General features: G+C 47.5%; 1 protein-coding gene across 2 annotated transcripts in view; it reads left to right on the top strand.

Moving 5' to 3' along the window:
* Positions 1 to 13,606: 13,606 nt before the first annotated feature.
* Positions 13,607 to 18,137, top strand: part of NMNAT3 (nicotinamide nucleotide adenylyltransferase 3) — an 82,681-nt gene continuing 78,150 nt past the window's right edge. For both annotated transcript variants that reach the window (XM_008152614.3, XM_054729623.1), the window contains exon 1: positions 13,607 to 13,823. The gene's annotated coding sequence lies outside the window, so the exon portion shown is untranslated. The remainder of the gene's footprint in view (positions 13,824 to 18,137) is intronic.

Here is an 18,137-nt window from a genome sequence, read left to right as displayed (position 1 = left end):
CACAGACCAGCCACTCCCCCTCCCCCTGCCCCTGACAGGTCTCAGCGCTGCCTGTGCTAAGGGACTGGGGACTCTGTTTGACTAGGATCTGCAGGGGAACTAATCAGGAAGGGGGATTGGTGCTTAAGCCTCTGCACTGGCTGCTGAGCCTCCTGCAAACATTTTCATATGGTAACTGTCCCCTCAGTTCAGGGGACAGTTCAGAGCATTAAGAGGTATAGGGATAGGTTTCTCACACTGGGTGACAAGGGTCCCACGGGCATTATTACCAGGAGGGGTAAGGAAGTTAGTGAAAGAAAATTTTCAGAAAGGGCCAATGTGGGTCTAGTTCTAAAGACTTCCAAATCAATGAATCGTCCAGCATAGGAGAGGTTATGAAAGCTATGATTTAACTGGATGCTTATCAGATGCCAGGCACTGCACACACTTGCTTTCCAAACATTCTCATTTATGTCCACAGCCTCTATCTGGGTTCTACTTTACAGCTGGGGCTCAGGGATGTGAAGTTCCTTGCCTAAAGTCACACAGCTATGGGGTGGGGGGTCTGGAGCTTGAATCCATGTCTGTGTGATAGCAAAGGCCAGCCCTTGACCCGTTTGACGCAGATGAAAAAGTAGTGCACAGTAGAACCAGGACAGAATCTGAGCAAAAGTGCAGAGAAATGAGCATAAGCTCTGGAGTCAGAGTGGGATGTAAGTCTTGGCCCTGCCCCTTACAAGATGTATGGCCTTGGGCGAGTTGCTGAGTCTCTGTCTCCTCAAGTATAAAATGGAATAACAGCACCTGTGTTGCAAGATTGTCTGCGGCAAAACTCCTCAAAGTGCTGCTTTGAGAAAATCCAGAGATTCTCACTTTGGCCATCTTCTAGGCCAGTGGTCGGCAAACTCATTAGTCAACAGAGCCAAATATCAACAGTACAACGATTAAAATTTCTTTTGAGAGCCAAATTTTTTTTTAAACTTCTTCTAACGCCACTTCTTCAAAATAGACTTGCCCAGGCCGTGGTATTTTGTGGAAGAGCCACACTCAAGGGGCCAAAGAGCCGCATGTGGCTCGCGAGCCGCCGTTTGCCGACCACGGTTCTAGGCTCCTGGAGCCATAAGCCTCCTGAAGCCAATGAGTCATGGTCAGCTCGGGCTCGCCCTGTCTGTGCTAAAAGTTCCTTCATTCAATGGCCATGGGGTCAAAGGAAGAATTAGCATTGTTGAGCCCTGACCTGACTCAGGCACTGTGCCAGGCACTTTCACATGCTCAAGACAGGCCTGCAAGGCAGGGAGTTTTATGCATTTTTCAGGTGAGCAAACCGAGGCACAGAGAGGTGAGATGATAATCTCAAGGTCTGGTCTGACCCCGCCACCCTTGCTGCCTCATCCCGCCTGTGATTTGCCACAGCTGTCAGTCACCTCCCAGGAAACCATCAGGGCACCTGCCCTTTCCTGAGGAAGGAAGACCAAGTCTCACCTGCATAGGTTGGGCTGAATGTCAGACAGCACAGCTCTACTACGATAAGAACTTAATTATCTGGCCTTTCATTTTCTACTGTTCCAAGTAAAATGCATTCATCATGTAAAAGCCTTTTTCTCCTGTTTGCAAATAATGTTATTTAGCCTTTTTTGTACCAAAGGGAATTTACTTAGGAGTAAAAAAAAAGAAAGAAAGAGGCAAAAGAGAGAAAAAGAAAGGAGGAAATTACAGTGAATAGAAGACCTAGGGGACATAATTACAGAAATACTGCAGGTTCGGCATAAGCTAGAAAATTGCAGCCATTTCATTGTGGGAGTAAAACTATTTTCTTTTATTTTAAAGTGGATCCTTTACCTTCCAAAGGGCTAATTGTGCTGCTGTGCTACATGTTGTGCTCATAGGCTCCAATTTCACCTTTTCACTAACCACAATGGCAAATAACTAAAGGACTCTGGAAGTATCTCTGTGATGGCTCCCGGAACGGGTGGGAGAGGCGGCCATCACTCAGCTTGTGACTCAGGCCAAGTTTTCCATAATTGATCCCTCCCAGGACCCTGTCAGAGGCCCCTCCTCCAGCTCAGCCAAGAGGAATTCATAAAACAAAGCCAGTGGGTGGCAGGGGCAGGAAGGAGGCGGGGGGCAGGGGGAACAGAGGGAGGGTAACACAATGGCTGTTAAAAAGTACACGCCCTAAAATGATGTTTATGGAGAGTTTTTAATGATGTGGGAGAACGTTTAAAATATAATGCTTGGGCGAAAAAGCAGGGTATACCACATGTGGACAGGTTGAGTCCAACTGCGTTAAGTAGATATATCTCGACAGACAGCCATCGTTATGATATTTGACTATATTTGAGATTTAATACATATCCATGAACAGATTTTCTGATACCCAAATATAACTCAAGCCTCAAGCTTACAGAAATGCAGGAACCCAAAGCCTCTTCCTTGAGATTTCAAGGATTCCCCTAGAAAAGGGGATTTTGTTTTTCTAGGGGTTGTCTCTCATCTCTTATTCCAAACTCTCTTTTCGGCTCAGTTATCAATCCCCTCAAGAGACTCAGCTCAGTCCCACTGTATCTGCTCCTCTCCTTAAGCTACTCTATCCCTCTCAGGACAAAGAACTTCCTGCACTCCCCAAGGCACCAGCAACATCAGGCTGTTTTGTGAAACAGACCTTTATCCTAAAGGTTTGCAGAGAGTCAGGGGGTGGGCTGCAGCAGAGAGCAGGAATGTGTTGAGAGCTAGAAATCCAGCTTCAGTCTCTGAGGGTCACTGGCCATCTGCGCCCCAAGCAAACTTGGCCTGGCTTCACCGAGCTTCACATTCTGCGTGTGAGTGCTCCTGTTCTTCTCTGGCTCCCAAGTTCGAGTCCCTCTCTGTGTCTTTCTGTGTCCGCTGCTCTCCATTCCATCCCTCCTGTCTTTATCTCTCCCTGGGAATCCCTCATTTTCTCCCTCTGTCTCAGATAACCGCATAAGCTTCCCACTGCGTTCACATCGTTTCTTTTCTGATTGCCAGAGCTCCAACAATGGAACCTCCCTTCCTCTGGCTCTCAGCAGAGGACTAAAAGACTTCTGTTTGATTAGTAGTATGCGGGGAACTCACAGAACTTTCCATGTTTCCCACCCAGACTCGCCAAAGAGGACAAGGGAGGGCAGCTAATGAGCCCATTAAGGTGTCTTCTCCCTTGTCCTTCAGCCCAAATGCAGAAACAGCTGCAGCTTTAAAAACAGCATGCTTTCATCTTTTGACAGAAATGTGCCAAAATGTTAACACTGGCTGTCTTTGAGTGGCAAGAGATGCTTTGATGTTATTTATTTTTTTCCTATTTTTCTGAATTTTCCATTGTCCAAGGCAAGCATGAACTATTTTATCAGAGTAAAATCTCCAAAGTATTATGGACCTGCCAGATCTTTGATGTAATCTTCACAATAGCCTTCATAGGTAGATACTAATATGTCCATTTAGAGGTTCAGAAAGGTTAGGCAATTTGCTCAAAGTCACACAAGCAGAGATGAAATTAAAGGACACCTCGGCCACTAAATCATGCCGCTTGTAGAGGCCCAGCCTCTACTTCACCTGTAGATACAGAGCCCCCACACACTAGATTCTCCAAACTGTCTCGATGGACTCCTCACTGTAAATGCAAGCGGTCTGTACAATATGATTTGCAATATTAGCCTTCTCTGGGGGAGAATTCTGCTCTCCTATCTCGCTGACATCAGGTCTGTAACTTATGGGAGGACTATGCATCTTGAGTCTGTGAACTTGGAATTGGCATACGATTTCCTTAGGTCAGTGGTCGGCAAACTCATTAGTCAACAGAGCCAAATATCAACAGTACAACGATTGAAATTTCTTTTGAGAGCCAAAGTTTTTAAAACTTAAACTTCTTCTAACGCCACTTCTTCAAAATAGACTCGCCCAGGCCATGGTATTTTGTGGAAGAGCCACACTCGAGGGGCCAAAGTGCCACATGTGGCTCGCGAGCCACAGTTTGCCGACCATGGCCTTAGGTTAATAAGCCATGAGTGAAAGGATATGTCATCTCTGCATATAGTAAGTGATAAGAGCCAACTTATGGTTTTCCATGTCACTCTCCCCTCTGCCACAAAGCAATGTCCCAAAGATGGTCACTATGTAAACATGGAGTAGAGCAGAGCTGTAGTTGACCCATGATGGATATATGGCCCAAGAAAAAAATAGATCTTTGTTTTTGTAGGAGATATAGCTATGGGGGTTGTTTGTTACCACAGCAGAACTTAGCCTAAGTTGACTGACTCAACATATGCAAGACTGCAAATGCATAAGCAGTTACTAATTTGTTTCATACTTCCTTCTCTTGGAAGACAAAATAGAGGGAATCTTGACTAAAGCATCAGTGTGAAGTTCTATATGACCTTTCTTTTTTAAAATATATTTTTATTGATTTCAGAGAGAAAGGGAGAGAGAGAAACATCAATGATGAGAATCCTGCATGTCCTACCCCCTACCCACCCTCCCCACCCCCACTGGGGATCGAGCCCTCAACCTGGGCATATGCCCTGAACAAGAATCAAACCATGACCTCCTGGTTCATAGGTTCATGCTCAACCACTGAGCCACACCAGCAGGGCCATTTGTCCTTTCTGAAAATGATCTTGGGAAAAGTATGCCCTCCTCTAGGATGTATTTCTGCAGCACACTCTCCCGATAGGGCAGGCTGTCAGAATCAGTCCCAATTACAGGCTCTGGAACTGCCCAAGGAGAGACAGGCCAATTAGTGCATGGCTGTCCGTCATCAGAGGACCACGTGAAAGGGAGCACTCAGCCTTCTCTCCTCCCCCAGGGGCACTGAGCTCTGACCAACTGCAGCCACAACTGGAGGCTGGAGGCTCAGGTGCCATTTGAGCAAAGCATGAAGCAATGAAGACCAATGAAAGGAAGGCTGGGGCCACGCAGGCAATTACCACCTTTGTTCTGAGATCCATAGAGCCACCAGCCTTCACAGACAGTCTGTGCTCTACATGCCTTTAGCAAAGCTGCCTTGGAGGGAAGAATGGCAACTTCACCAAAAAGCTGAAGGCTCAGAGTAAAATGAATAGCTGTTATCACTGGGAAATGGGCAGGAGAGAAAGCAGACATGGCTTCTGCTACTGGATGAAGCAGTCAAGCGATCTTTCAAAGAATCCCTGGAGGGTGGACCTGGTCATCTCCTCGCTAAGTGACTCAGCCGGCAGTTCTGTTGCTGAAGTATCTTTATTCGATTTGTTCTTTTCTCAGGCCATTTCATCATTCTTGCATTCTTTCATCTGGGCCATCATTCTTTCCTTCACTCATTTTGTAATTCATTCATTCATCCCTTCCCTCATTCAGCCAGTGAGACCTCTGAGCACAGTACTGTTCCAACCACTGGCACCCTGAGCAGCATACAGAGGAGGTGTGGGCAAGGGGGCAGGCAGGGCCTGCGGGAGAGGGAAGGACACAGAGCCATGATTCACAGCTGAGCTTTTGCTACTCGAGTACAAAAAAAACTCAGTGGTGAAGTCTGCAGTCCTGGCTATTACTGTAGGATCTGGGAGATGGGAAAACCTCTCCCTTGCTACAGGTATAGCCCTAACCACTACATCACGGGTGGAAACTTTGGCACAGAGACAGGAGCCATGTGGGAACCTGGGCCACCCCATGAGCTCCTGTGGACAAATACTGGTTGGCAGAAGGTGTGGCAGACGTGGATATACACTGCTCAGCTCCGTCTCCCGAAGAGGCTTGCTTCCCAAGTGGGAGGGGCATGGCTTCCTGGCAGCCTCCAGCTGCTAATTTCTGCAAGGTCTGCCCCAGTTTTTAAGACCAGGTCAAGCTATTCTCAGCCAGACCCCAGCCAATGACTAAGCAAAGTGGGGTTCAGGGGCCTGGCCATTTCCATCCAACACAGGGCTCCTCTAGTGGATAATCTAAGCTCCGGGGTGCCACGGGATGACAAAGACTGTCAGTCAGCATCATGATCCGTCAGCCGCCCCAGTCCATTCCTGCTTCTTGCCCCTTCTCTCTCCTGTAAACCATTTGTACCTTTACTTCCATCTCAGTGTCTGCTTCATGGAGAACCAATCAGGCACAGAGGGACAGGAGGGCACAGGGGAGGGAGGAAAGAGTGAATGGGCTCTTCAGGCACTGAGATGGGGCAGTTCCTTGCCAGCTCCTTCTCAGAGGACAGATCCAAGTCCAAGGATGACTTTGCTGACAGGATCCTGTCATCTTTTTCTAAAGTTCTCACCGGAGGCAGGACCGCATCATTTAGGAGACACTGGGTTAGTGGAGGAGACCAGGACATAGCCCTATGTTCCAACAGACAGTTGGACAGACTACTCTGTGAGCATTAGAGGTGACTCGGAAGGGACCACTGAGTGCTACAGACCCTAAGGAACCATTGGAGGTCTGGGCTTTGCTTAGGCAGTCAAATAGAAACACCAACATGTTCAACTGCAAGGACATGCATCATGGAGGGCTTCATGGAAGAGGTGATAGTTGATCTGAGCCTTGCAGAATGAGCTCCCTGAGAATGCAGGTACAAACCAGGGCCCAGGGCCTGCTCTGTAGACATGTGTTTTAGAGATTTGAGCATAGCCCAGAGTATCCCTCAGCAACAGAAACTGACTCTGGCTAATATAAAAGAAAAGATTTGCAGGGAGGCCACTATGGAGCTGAAGAACCAGGCAGGGAGGCAGACAGAAACCTGGAAGTTCTGGGGCCCTGTGTGCCAGGAGCTCTTCAACAATCTGCCAGGGTACCACCATTTTTAGTTTCTGAGTTTCTCTGCTCACAATTCAGGTTCTGGGCAGAGGTAGGGTCCTCCCATTAGTTAGGCCGGGTATGGCCTGATGCCTTGATTAAGAGGCCCAGCAAGATAGCATGCATACTCCAAGAGATAAGAAGAGAATAAGAAGAATGTGAAGTCCCAGAGACAAGGAGGAAGAAGTTTCTACAAAGGCAGTGGCCAACATTATCAAAGGTGGCCGATAGGGCCAGTGAAATGAGGACAAAGATTTCCCCATAGGAATTAGCAATCAGCAGAGCAGTGTCAGTGTGGAGGCCGGGACAGAAGCTAGATGCTCTGGGTAGAGGATTAAATGGGAGGAGAGGCGTGGACAGGCCACTTCTTTGAGAAGTTTGAATAAGAAGAAAAGGCAAGAGATTGGTTGTTAGAAAGCTCAGGAGGTAAAGAGAGGATTCTTTTAGACTTGAGCCTCTTTATAAGCTCAGAGGAAGGAGCAGGGAAAAGGTGAAGGTGAAGATGCAGAAGAGAATGGCTGTGACAGTCCAAGGTCGGAGGCAGGAGGATGGGGCAAGGGCCTAGGCAGAAGGACTGCCCTTTGAACTCTATCTGTGCCCTCAATTCAGCCATAAGCTCCTTGAAAGCATGAAATCACATCTTTGTAAGTGGAACAGAAATGGTGCTGCCTGGGGAATAAAGAAACCAGAATTTTAGGACCAATAGGTGTTATCATATTATGTGAGGCTGCATGTCACTCATATCCAACTGTACTGGCCTGGCCAAATAACTTTTTTTATTTTCTTACACAATGAGAAGTCTGTAGGCAGGCAATTTAGAACTAATACAGCAGCTCTATGATGTATTTAGCCTCTCAGACTCCTAATTACCCACTTCACCATTTGTAGCAAGTAACTTTGTAGTTCATGCTTGTCACCTCATAGACTCAAGATGGCTGCTTGGCCTCCAGGATCATATCCACATTCTAGGACAGAAGAAGGAAGGAGAGGGACTGGGAGCTCCAGTGTTTGGAAAACAAAACCTCCTTAGTAATTCCAAGCAAACTCCTGTTTGCTTCTCCTGGCCACTTCTAGCTGCACAGGAGTCTACCACTCTAAACTAAATGTGAGCTTCATTGCACCTTGGCTTCCCTGCATCCCTGCCTTTCCCTAACAGCATATTTTGGGGGGTCCTTTTGGGGATTTGTTATGAGAGTCTTAGTGAGGGGATTAGCAGGGACCTTCCCTCCAACATGCAAATTCGAAAAGGTTTGCCAACACCTTCCCCAGGACAGCCAAGGGAGCATGTCCTAATCTTGGCCAATCAGAGAGTCTCTCCCAGGACTCTGACTCATGAATAAGTGAAATAATACAGAAGAAATGGCTAGAATTTAATCACCTGCCCCTGCAGTGGCATTCTGTCTAGACCAGCGGTCACCAACCTTTCGGACCTCATGGACCACCAGTGGTCCACGGACCGATTGGCGACCGCTGGTTTAGACCATTTCTGCTCAGAGACCATTCCTAGGGATTCCACTTCCTAGCTTTTCAGAACTGCTTTCTTCCCATCCCTTCCTAAGCCTGGATCTCCAACCTTCCAATCCTACCAATAAACTCACATCTACTCAGTTAGCAGAGACTATTTCTGTTGTTTTGTAACAGCAGCAACAAAACAACAACAACAACAACAACAAAGATCCTGACTGATCCTCCAACCCCAACTCTGACGAGCTGTGTGTGGTCTTGAGAAGATCATCTAACCTCTTTGGGTCCTCTCTTCTCATGGAACAAGGATGGGTTACTCCTAGAGTGCTTCCCACTGTGAACAATGTATCATGGCTCTGACCTCCTTAGAAGGCCTCTTTGTACCAAGTGGACCCAGATGGACATCAAAGCCCGGATTACAGTTTTAGCAACGGGAGTACAATATAAAAGCTCCATTAAGGAAGATAATTTACAGCATTGGAGTGCTGCCACTGGAACATTCCTTAGACAATTAAGCCCAGGTAGACGCTAACCAAAATGCACTCTACTGCTGCTGGCACCAGAGGGCAATGTTTTTATTAGCATATTGGCACGACTTGGTGTCTTCTTGCCATAATTTCCAAGGTCCACTTATCAATCCCATGATTCCAACTGTTCTTGATTATAAGACTGCTTACCTGAACCAGGGTAAACCCTGTTTTCAGGGAGGCTTTGTTTCCCACGTTAAAGCCTCTTCTGCAGCAGACATGCATCTGCCTTAGGAAACGTCACAATACAGAGCAGAGGCCTCTGTCAATTCGGAGTCTGCACCTTTAAGGAAACATGACTTTGTTAGAACAGCAAAATGGCCCCAGTTTGGCCTTATGTTCTACCAAAAGCTCATTGCTTAGCTGCATTTAATAATCCATGAAACAATTTCTATTAACTTTAGTGTGTGAATTGTGCAGCTGAAGAATGGGTAAAAAAAAAATGTGTGTGAAGCAGGAATAAAAAATATGCAGAAAATGAAAATGAGTGAGATCATAAATATTTCATCAAGGCCTCTGTTTTCAGGTAAGCAGTTACCATCTTGGGCCCCCAAATGCCAACAGACACTACAGAACACCATTCTGAATTATTAAAATGACTAGGGGAAACTTTTTTTCTTCTTACTACTTTTAAATGAGTATGTAGCCTTCTGAGCTAACCTTTGCTTAAATATTTAACACAGACATCGGGTCAAATATAAAGTAGTAAAAGTTCTCAATCTAATACTCACCTGTAATTATGAATCAGATTATATAATGCATCCCAGCCACTTCATTTTATTTTATTGTTTTCTCTCTCTACTATGACAATTCTTCCCAATTTAAGAGGAATCCAATCTGAATTAAAGTCTGCATTCTAGAACATTTTTGAACAATATATTTACTGATTTTGTTTAGTTTTCATTGGCTCAATTTATTCATTCATTCAACAAATATTTATTGAATACTTAGTAGGGGCCAGGCACTGTTCTAAGTGTGGGGATATATCAAGAAACAAAACAGAACAAAATATTTTAAAATTCAGCCCTTTTTGGACCTTATACTTAATTGAGGGAGACAAATAATGAATAAAGATATATGTCAATGACAAATAATGAGTGCTATGGATGGAGTGACATGGGAGCGTCTGTTGCTGGTTTTGTAGGTAGGGTGGTCTATTAGAAAGCTAATGAGTTGGGCAAGTTACCTTGGGAGTGAGGAAGTGTACCATTTCAGTGGCTCTGGGGTACAAGCAGGCTGTTCAAGGGACAGCAACAAAGCCAGGGAGACTGGAGGCGAGGGACGATCACTGTCAGGAGACCATGTCAGGGAGAGCTTGTCAGGGCACTGGAGGCCATTAGGGAGGACTGGGTATTTTATCTTATTTGTAGTAGAAGCCACTGAGGGCTTATGAGAGGGGAAGTATTGTGAGCTGATTCATATTTTAAAGGGATCACTTTCACTTAATAGTAAGTATGGCCAATGGTAGCTTTCGAGTGGAGGCTTGCTTCAATGGCCATATAAGAAAGAGTTGGTGCCCTAACTGGTTTGGCTCAGTGGATAGAGCGTCGGCCTGTGGACTGAAGGTTCCCAGGTTCCATTCCGGTCAAGGGCATGTACCTTGGTTGCGGGCACATCCCCAGTAGGGGGTGTGCAGGAGGCAGCTGATCGGTGTTTCTCTCTCATCGATGTTTCTAACTCGCTATCCCTCTCTCTTCCTCTCTGTAAAAAATCAATAAAATATATTTAAGAAAAAAGAAAGAGTTGGCATTGGCACTCTCTGTTTATTGGTGGTAAGGAAACACCCACCTGTGCAGTACCTGGAGTGACTGACAAGTTTGCCCCTTTTGATCATTTAAAAAGTCTACCAGTCTCCTTTCTGAGCACTCAAAAGCCAAGGGCCCATCCCAACACGGAGCTGACCCAGTTCTCAGTCCCATCATGGTCTGTCCAAGAGCAAGTTTTCCAGAATGTGTTTGGGATACACCTCCAGGCCAGAGACAGTGTGCTTAAAGTGCTCCTATTAAAACTTCATTGGCACACCATTAAGTCATAGAAGAAAACGGCACAATAATGTTATAGCTTGATCTCATTTGGTAACACACTGTTATGCCTAGAAATAATTTGTCAAATGTTAAAAAATGAGCTAACATATCGGTTCAAGTTTTTTTCCCTTAGAGATCTCCCCCCTACAGCCTGTTTCTTTAGTGGACAATTCTGAGGCATGTTCTTTACACTGCTTTCTAGTTTTCCCACAGATTAGTCACCTGTTATAGCTGGCTGAACAATGCATCCTTTAGTGGACTCCCAAATAAACTACTTGAACCCTTGTCTCGAGATCTGCTTCTGAGGGAGCCAAACTCTATGTAAAATCCTCCTCTTACTTAGGGAGCATTACCTGCCCACTTCCTTGAGCCATAAGGGCAGATAGGATTCAGGAGAAATAAAACTTTCCAATAAAGGAGAGATACAGCCCTAGCTGGTTTGGCTCAGTGGATAGAGCCTCAGTCTGCAGACTGAAGGGTCTTGGGTTTGATTCCAACCAAGGGCACCTGCCCGGGTTGCAGGCTCGATCCCCAGTGGGGAGTGAGCAGGAGGCAACTAATCAATGATTCTCTCTCATCATTGATGTTTCTATCTCTCTCTCCCTCTCCCTTCCTCTCTGAAATCAATAAAAAGGAAATAAAAAAGTATTCTCTTTAAAAAATAAAAATAAATAAAGGAGAGATACAAATACATTATTCCAATTATACCCATGATCCAGTAGCTCCTCAAGAAAAGGACATAATTATTTTTTAAAAAATATTTTTATTGATTTCAGAGAGGAAGTGAGAGGGGGAGAGATAGAAACAACAATAATGAGAGAGAATCGTTGATTGGCTGCCTCCTGCACACCCCCCACTGGGGATCGAGCCCGAAACCTGGGCATGTGCCCTTGATAAGAATCAAACCCAGGACCCTTCAGTCTGCAGGCCAACACTCTATCCACTGAGCCAAACTGGCTAGGGCAGGGCATAATTCTTACGTAGACATTTTCTCTTCTAAAAATATGCCTGTCCAGAATGGATTTCTCAACTACTGCTTCTTGCCCCTCCCCACTTAATCTAGGTACATTGTGGCCATTATTCTTACTTCCCTCCATTAAGAGATATATTTTGTGCCAAGGAAGCCAGCTTCCCTCCTTGACCAAGCTTTAGTTAGTCTTCACTCTCCAGGCAAAGAAGCATCCCTTGCAGGAGGAAATCGTTGCCCAGTCTGTCTCGCTCTCTGTGTGCAGCCTCTCCTTCCCTAGGTCCGGGCCCAGACTCAGAATGAATTAGCCCTTGACTTTAATTCAACCTGTGAAACCAACGTGCTACACAGCGACTCTTAGAAATCCCTAACCTTTATCATGAGCCTCAACTCTGCTGGGGGACAAACTGAGATATCAATAAGAGAACATGCAAAGATAATTATCCTTGGATTTTGTTAAGTCTCAGAGTGGGGATGGCCTAAGTATGGTACATAATCCAGAGGCAATAAAAAGAAAAGAACAATAAATTTGACCAATATTTAAAATTTTTGAGTTGTTAAAATAGTTTTTAAAATGAAAAAAAACAACACACCAACAACCAATAATTATCCTTGTACATATAGATACTAAGCCACTTAATCTTCCCCAAGAGATAGAGTCTGTTACCCCCAATTCAGAGAAGGACAATGAGGCTTAGAGAGGTAAAGTGACGTTGCCTATGGTTACCTTGTCAAGGCACACGGACAGTCTACTGCCTGTCCAGCCAACCTCATGGAAGCTCTGTGAGGACCCGCCCACCAGGCAGGGGCCCAGGGCCAGGTTTATAAAAACACTCTCTACACTAACAATTTGTCATCAATACTAGGAAAAGCTGGGTATTATGTGTGCAGCGATCACAAAACCTTGACATCACCCTTGATGTCTGTTTTTTGCACACTCCAAGTCACTCCTTTAGGAAATTCTTTTGGCAGAAAATGATGAATCTGGACCTTTACCCTACCACCCCTGAGAGGATTTGGATTTATGGAGGGTCCTGGGTGGGCAGAGGAAGCCAGGCCACATTGGAGAGGCAAATTCAGGAAATAAATTACCTAAGAAGATCTCAGAGGATAGGGACTCAAAATCTCCAAGACTCCAGGATTTTGTTGTGATTGCTTTTCTTAGCCTCAATTCTGTAGGGCTTTCTAAAACAGCCTTTCTTTCTACCTTCCCCTGCAATTCTATAAGCTTCATGTCCCCAAAACCTTCATCCACTCTTGGTTTGAGGTCTCAGAGCTCACCCGGGCAGAACTTGGGAATGAAGGTGTAAATTTGTCAGGAGAAGGGAGGCAAGGGCACAGTAAGAGAGTAAATCCTCATCTAACATGGCAGAAAGTCAATAGATAAATCAAAATATCGCTATGTAAGCTTATTTTTGTAGCGACAAGGGGTGACCACCAGAAGAACTAAATGGAGGAACTGATATAAAGGGCTGTGTGTGGGGAGCAAGAGAGAGAGGGGCCTGTTGCTTTCATTTTAGGAACATTTGGACCATTTTATTTTGTAAAAAGTGCTGCTCTTGCATTACTTTGATATATATTTTTAATTTGATCTTTAAAAATTAAAGTGAAATTAAATGACTTAAGAAATAAAACGCAATACAAAACAGGAAAATAAAAAGCAAATAAACACGCACGCTACACAATTGTCAGGGGGTGGGGGCAGGGAGGGGGCGGGGCGAGTGGGCGGGGCTTGGGGCCGGGCACAGAACCCGGTCTCCGGTTCCCATTCCGGGGAGGGGGCGGGGCGAGTGGGCGGGGCTTGGGGCGGGGCACAGAACCCTGGTTCCCATTCCAGGGAGGGGGCGGGGCGAAGAGCTAAGTTTCCTGTGACTCCGCCCACAGGGGGAGCCCGCGGAGCGCGGGGGTCAAGGCCGCTTGAGACCCGCCCCCAGCGCGGGGTCGTAGCGGGCGCGTCCGGGGGTTGCCCCACTGAAGGGGGCTTTGCACTCCGCGCCCGAGGCTGTCCCCTCCCGGGGGCGTGGGTGCGGGCCCCGCGGGCACTGCCCCGGTTCTGCCTCCCAAGTCCCCGTCCCGGAAGTTCCCCTGAGGAGCCGCGGGACGCAGGTAAGCGCACCCCGGCCGCCCTGTCAGCCCGCCGGTGCCCTCGCGGGCGCCCGCCCGGACTCGGACGCCAGGGCGACAGGTGGCGGCGGGGTGCAGAGCCTCGCAGCGCGTTCCCGCCTCGGCCTTGTCAGCCGACCCCCGTTACTCCCGCGGTTTTGACCCGAGGTCGGCAGACGTGAGTTCGAATCCATCCCGCCGTCGGCGCTCGTGCACTCAGCCGATACACAGAAGGGCCCCCCACTAAGGCTCACCGTGTGCCCCGAGGGCCCGCCGCTGGCCCGCGTGTCGGGGACGCGGCTGTGGGCAGAGGACCGTGGTGCGCGCCGCGCGGAGCTCACAGGCTGGTGGGAAGACAGAAAGTGCTCCGTGGGGTGGTGCTGCGAGAGCATTCCACAGGTGGTCCCCGTCTGCGGAGGACGCTGGGGTTCCAACTTCCATAGGAAGCAAAGGGTTCCGGGGTGGAGGACAGCAGAGCACACACATTTTGTCGGGAGAGAATGTGACCCACTTGAGGAAACAGGAAAGTCGGTGGGGCTGGTGTGCACAGAACTGGGGGGGAAAGGAGGTTCCTCTGTAAAATGGGAGTCTTCCCACTCCCTGAAGGTGGAGGGTGTATGTAGGTGACTTGGCAGTGCTCCAGGTGCGCAGGCAGTGAAGGCCCGGGAGGACCTTTCTGGATGGAGCAGGATGGTGATCCTCATAAATAGTGTGTGCCTCACGCCCCCCCGCCCACCCCCACCCCCTTTCCTTGAGTCCTGTTTCCTCGTCTGAGGCTCTCAAACAGCCTGTTCTCTAAAACGATGACTGCTTTGGTCATTCGTTCTGGAAACGTGCAACTGGTGCCCAGGGTACCCTGGCTCTCAGGATTGAAAGAGTCATCGGACAGGGCCCTGCCCTCCTGGAGCTCAGCTGGGGTGGGCCCGGGGAGGCAAACAGCTCCAGCCCGCAGGGATGGGTCTCTAGGAGCCCAGAGGAGGGGGTCTGACCCTCTGGCCTTGCCCAGGAAAGCCCCTCGGCTTCCAGCCAGGTACCCAGTTCCCAGAAAGACTCACCGGGTTACTGCCAGCTGCATGAGCGCCCCCCTCCCCCGACAGAAGGCTCACACTCCTCCACTGAGCATCAGTTACTTCCTTTTATTGGTAGTGTCACCCTCTAAAACTGTCCAAAAATCTCCTCGCTGAGGCCCCCTGAGATCTTAAAACTCCAGGGATTTAGGAGAGAGATTTGGGCTTCAGGAAACACCTGCTGTTTGGTGTGTTTTGTTGGCTTAAATGATCCCAATTCCTTCTTTGACTCTGTGACACTGTTGGTGTAGACCAGGCGTCCTCAAACTACGGCCCACGGGCCACATGCGGCCCGCCGAGGACATTTATCCGGCCCGCCGGGTGTTTTTGCCGTTTTGTTTTTTTTTTACTTCAAAATAAGATATGTGCAGTGTGCATAGGAATTTGTTCATAGTTTGTTTTTGTTTTTTAAACTATAGTCCGGCCTTCCAACGGTCTGAGGAACAGTGAACTGGCCCCCTGTTTAAAAAGTTTGAGGACCCCTGGTGTAGACTCTGGATTTGCTCCATGAAAAGTGGCTGGGAGGCTCAGAGAGTGGGGGAGCACAGTTTAGAGGAGTCTGGTGCTGTTTGTAGGTGGGGGGTGCCATTTGTAGGTGGGGGTAAAAAAACAACAACAAAACAAGAGATATTAGCAGAAGGGTGCTGGAGGGAGAGGGAGAGAGGGTAAACTTTGTTTTCCCTCGCAGACCATGTCAGAGCCAGACTGGGAGAGAAGAAAGGGAGCTCTAGGCTTGGCAGTCACAGATGTGGGTTCAAATTCATGTTCGTTACTTCTCAGCTCTGTGAGTGACCCTGCACGGGTCACTTATGGTGTAATTGTGCAAGCTGAACACAGCGCTTGGCATATAGTTTGCCCTAAAGAAATATTAACTTCTACCCTCCTCCCCTAAATGTACTAAGATAGGAATAATAATAGTACCTACTTCAGAGGGTTATTATGGGATCTAATGAGTTAATGTATCTAAAATACAGACAGCAGTGCCCAATATGTAGGTAGTTACTAGTACTGCTATTATCATCACTCTTTATTCTGGGCAAAAACTGGTGAGATGAGGCAGGCAGAGGGCAAGATGTGGGGGTGAGGGGTTAGCTCTGAGGGACTGTGCATGGTGATTAGCAGCGGAGTCGGGTTATCTGTTGCAGTGGTTTTACCAGAAAGCATCAGCCCTGTGTGGAGAAAAGGGGTGTTCCGCATGATAAAGGGCCTCCTCGGCAGTCACACTGTCAGAAGGCCTAAAAGCTCAGGCCAAAGAAAACAGCCAAGTCATGGGAGAAAACTAGGGTTGAAAAAGATCCAAAATTGTCTTATTCTGGTTGTGTCGCTAATCCACAGCTGGGTATGGGTCTCCTGTGAGGGGCTGCCCCTGACACCCACCCCCATGCTGACCCTCACCTTCATGTGTTAATTGCCTGAAACTGGTCCAGGAGCTTAGAGTCAGTACTAAATCCAGCAGGGTACTGAGCCCATAATGAATGAATGAATGAATGAATGGACAAAAACCTGCAAGGCAACCATCTAAGTGTGCTATTAAAAGAAAGGAGTATGAAGATAGGGAAAGATAACCAGTGTTTTTGAGCACTTGCTAAGGGCCAAGCATTTTCATTTATGTTGTAGCTTAGTGGTGAACACCCCAGCTCTGGAGTCAGATAAAATTACCTGTGTGACCTCATGTGTGTCACAGAAGCTCTCGAAAGCTCACTTTGGACATCTGTAAAATGGGAATCGCTGTACCTATCTCATAGGGCTTTTATGAGTATTGAGTAATGCTCATATGTAAGTATATGAAGTGCTAGTCTTAATGCACAGCACACGGTATAGTAGGTGCTCCATCAGTAATAGCTGCTCTTCTATTTATTAATCCTCCCAGTGCTCTCCACGGGGATGGAAGGCCACAGAAACCGATGGGTGGGCCTTGATTCTGAACTCCATCCCATCGGGAAGGAAAGGCTCTCGGCAGACACTAACCAGACAAGGTTGTGTGAAATGAAGTCAACTTTATGTGCATTTCATTCATTACCCAAAGCGCTTGACTCTGTGAAATCTTAAAAGGAAAAAAAAAAACCCTGCAAAATTATAACGTATGTGCCTTTCAAGTTTAGATATTTTATCATCCAGATAAATCTTTCATGCATCTATGTTAAACCACTTTAGGCTGTCGAAGCTCTTAAATAAAGTGGCTTGTCCTGACCAGTGTCTGTCTTAGCTCGTTTATCATAGTTCCCTGGTGAAGACAGACAGATCCCATTTTGCAGGGCGGACCCCGGGATGGCAGCTCCAGCCCCAGTGTTTTAGCCGCGCAGTGCTGCGTGGTGGTGTTTAACAAACCACGGTGGACTCGTGGTTCTCTCATCATTGTCTCTCCCGTGCACATAGACCCACAGTGCCAATCTAGGAACTGGGAATGGAAAGGCATTCTGCTGCTAGTACGGACCTGGAGAAATCAGCTCCAGGGAAATCTAAGGTTCTCAGTGATGGGTTTTTGGGTGATAGTGCCTTCAATGAAGTTGGCAGTGTCTTCTGGAAGTGAGAGCTGTCTGCTCTTATTACCCAGGAGTGCCCTTTTTGCAGCTGGCCACCTGCCCAGTGAAAATCTGATTTGCATGTCTGCCTCCCTGCTATCCCTGCCTCCAGCCAGAGTTGCCCCTAAAAAGCTGGAATCCCTGGAGCTGCTGCCTTCCTATAGTCCCAGTGGGCACCTTGCCAGGCATGCCTGTCTCCAATTGCCCTGGAATGACCTTCTCTGGGGGTGGCTCTGATGCAGTGGGTGCTGGAGCCTTCTCCTGGGTGACAAGGGTCCACCTGGGAACCTGTTTATTTTCTCCTTCTTTGGTACCTCTGGGCACACGGGGTCAGTATAGGTTTTATTCTGTTGTAGCTAGTGACCTGCCATTTGAGAGGAGAGAAGGGCAAAGCTGACAGAGGGCGGGAACACCTGTCCGCATGCAGGGCTGTGCCATTCCAGCGCCATCCCTCGTGAGCAACCTGCAGCCTCCAGAGGGGTAGCACACCTGCCTTCAAGCCCATTCAGTTCCACTGAGAACAAGGAGAAAATAACACTAAAAGGCTGGTTTTAAATAAGATGTGACCCCAACAGCTCCAAGAAACATTCTCTTTCCGTGACCGAATATTATTAGAGAGTTATTTTATTTGTTTGGCCAGAGCTGTTGACAAAAGGCATCTTTGATCCCCACCAGTCTCAGATGTAGGCCTCATTACCAGAGATGAGCTGCCGTCTTCCCTGAAGCAA

This window comes from Eptesicus fuscus, chromosome 18 (genome assembly GCF_027574615.1).
Source record: "Eptesicus fuscus isolate TK198812 chromosome 18, DD_ASM_mEF_20220401, whole genome shotgun sequence".
NCBI lineage: Eukaryota > Metazoa > Chordata > Mammalia > Chiroptera > Vespertilionidae > Eptesicus > Eptesicus fuscus.
This window is presented reverse-complemented; position numbering and strand designations above follow the sequence as displayed.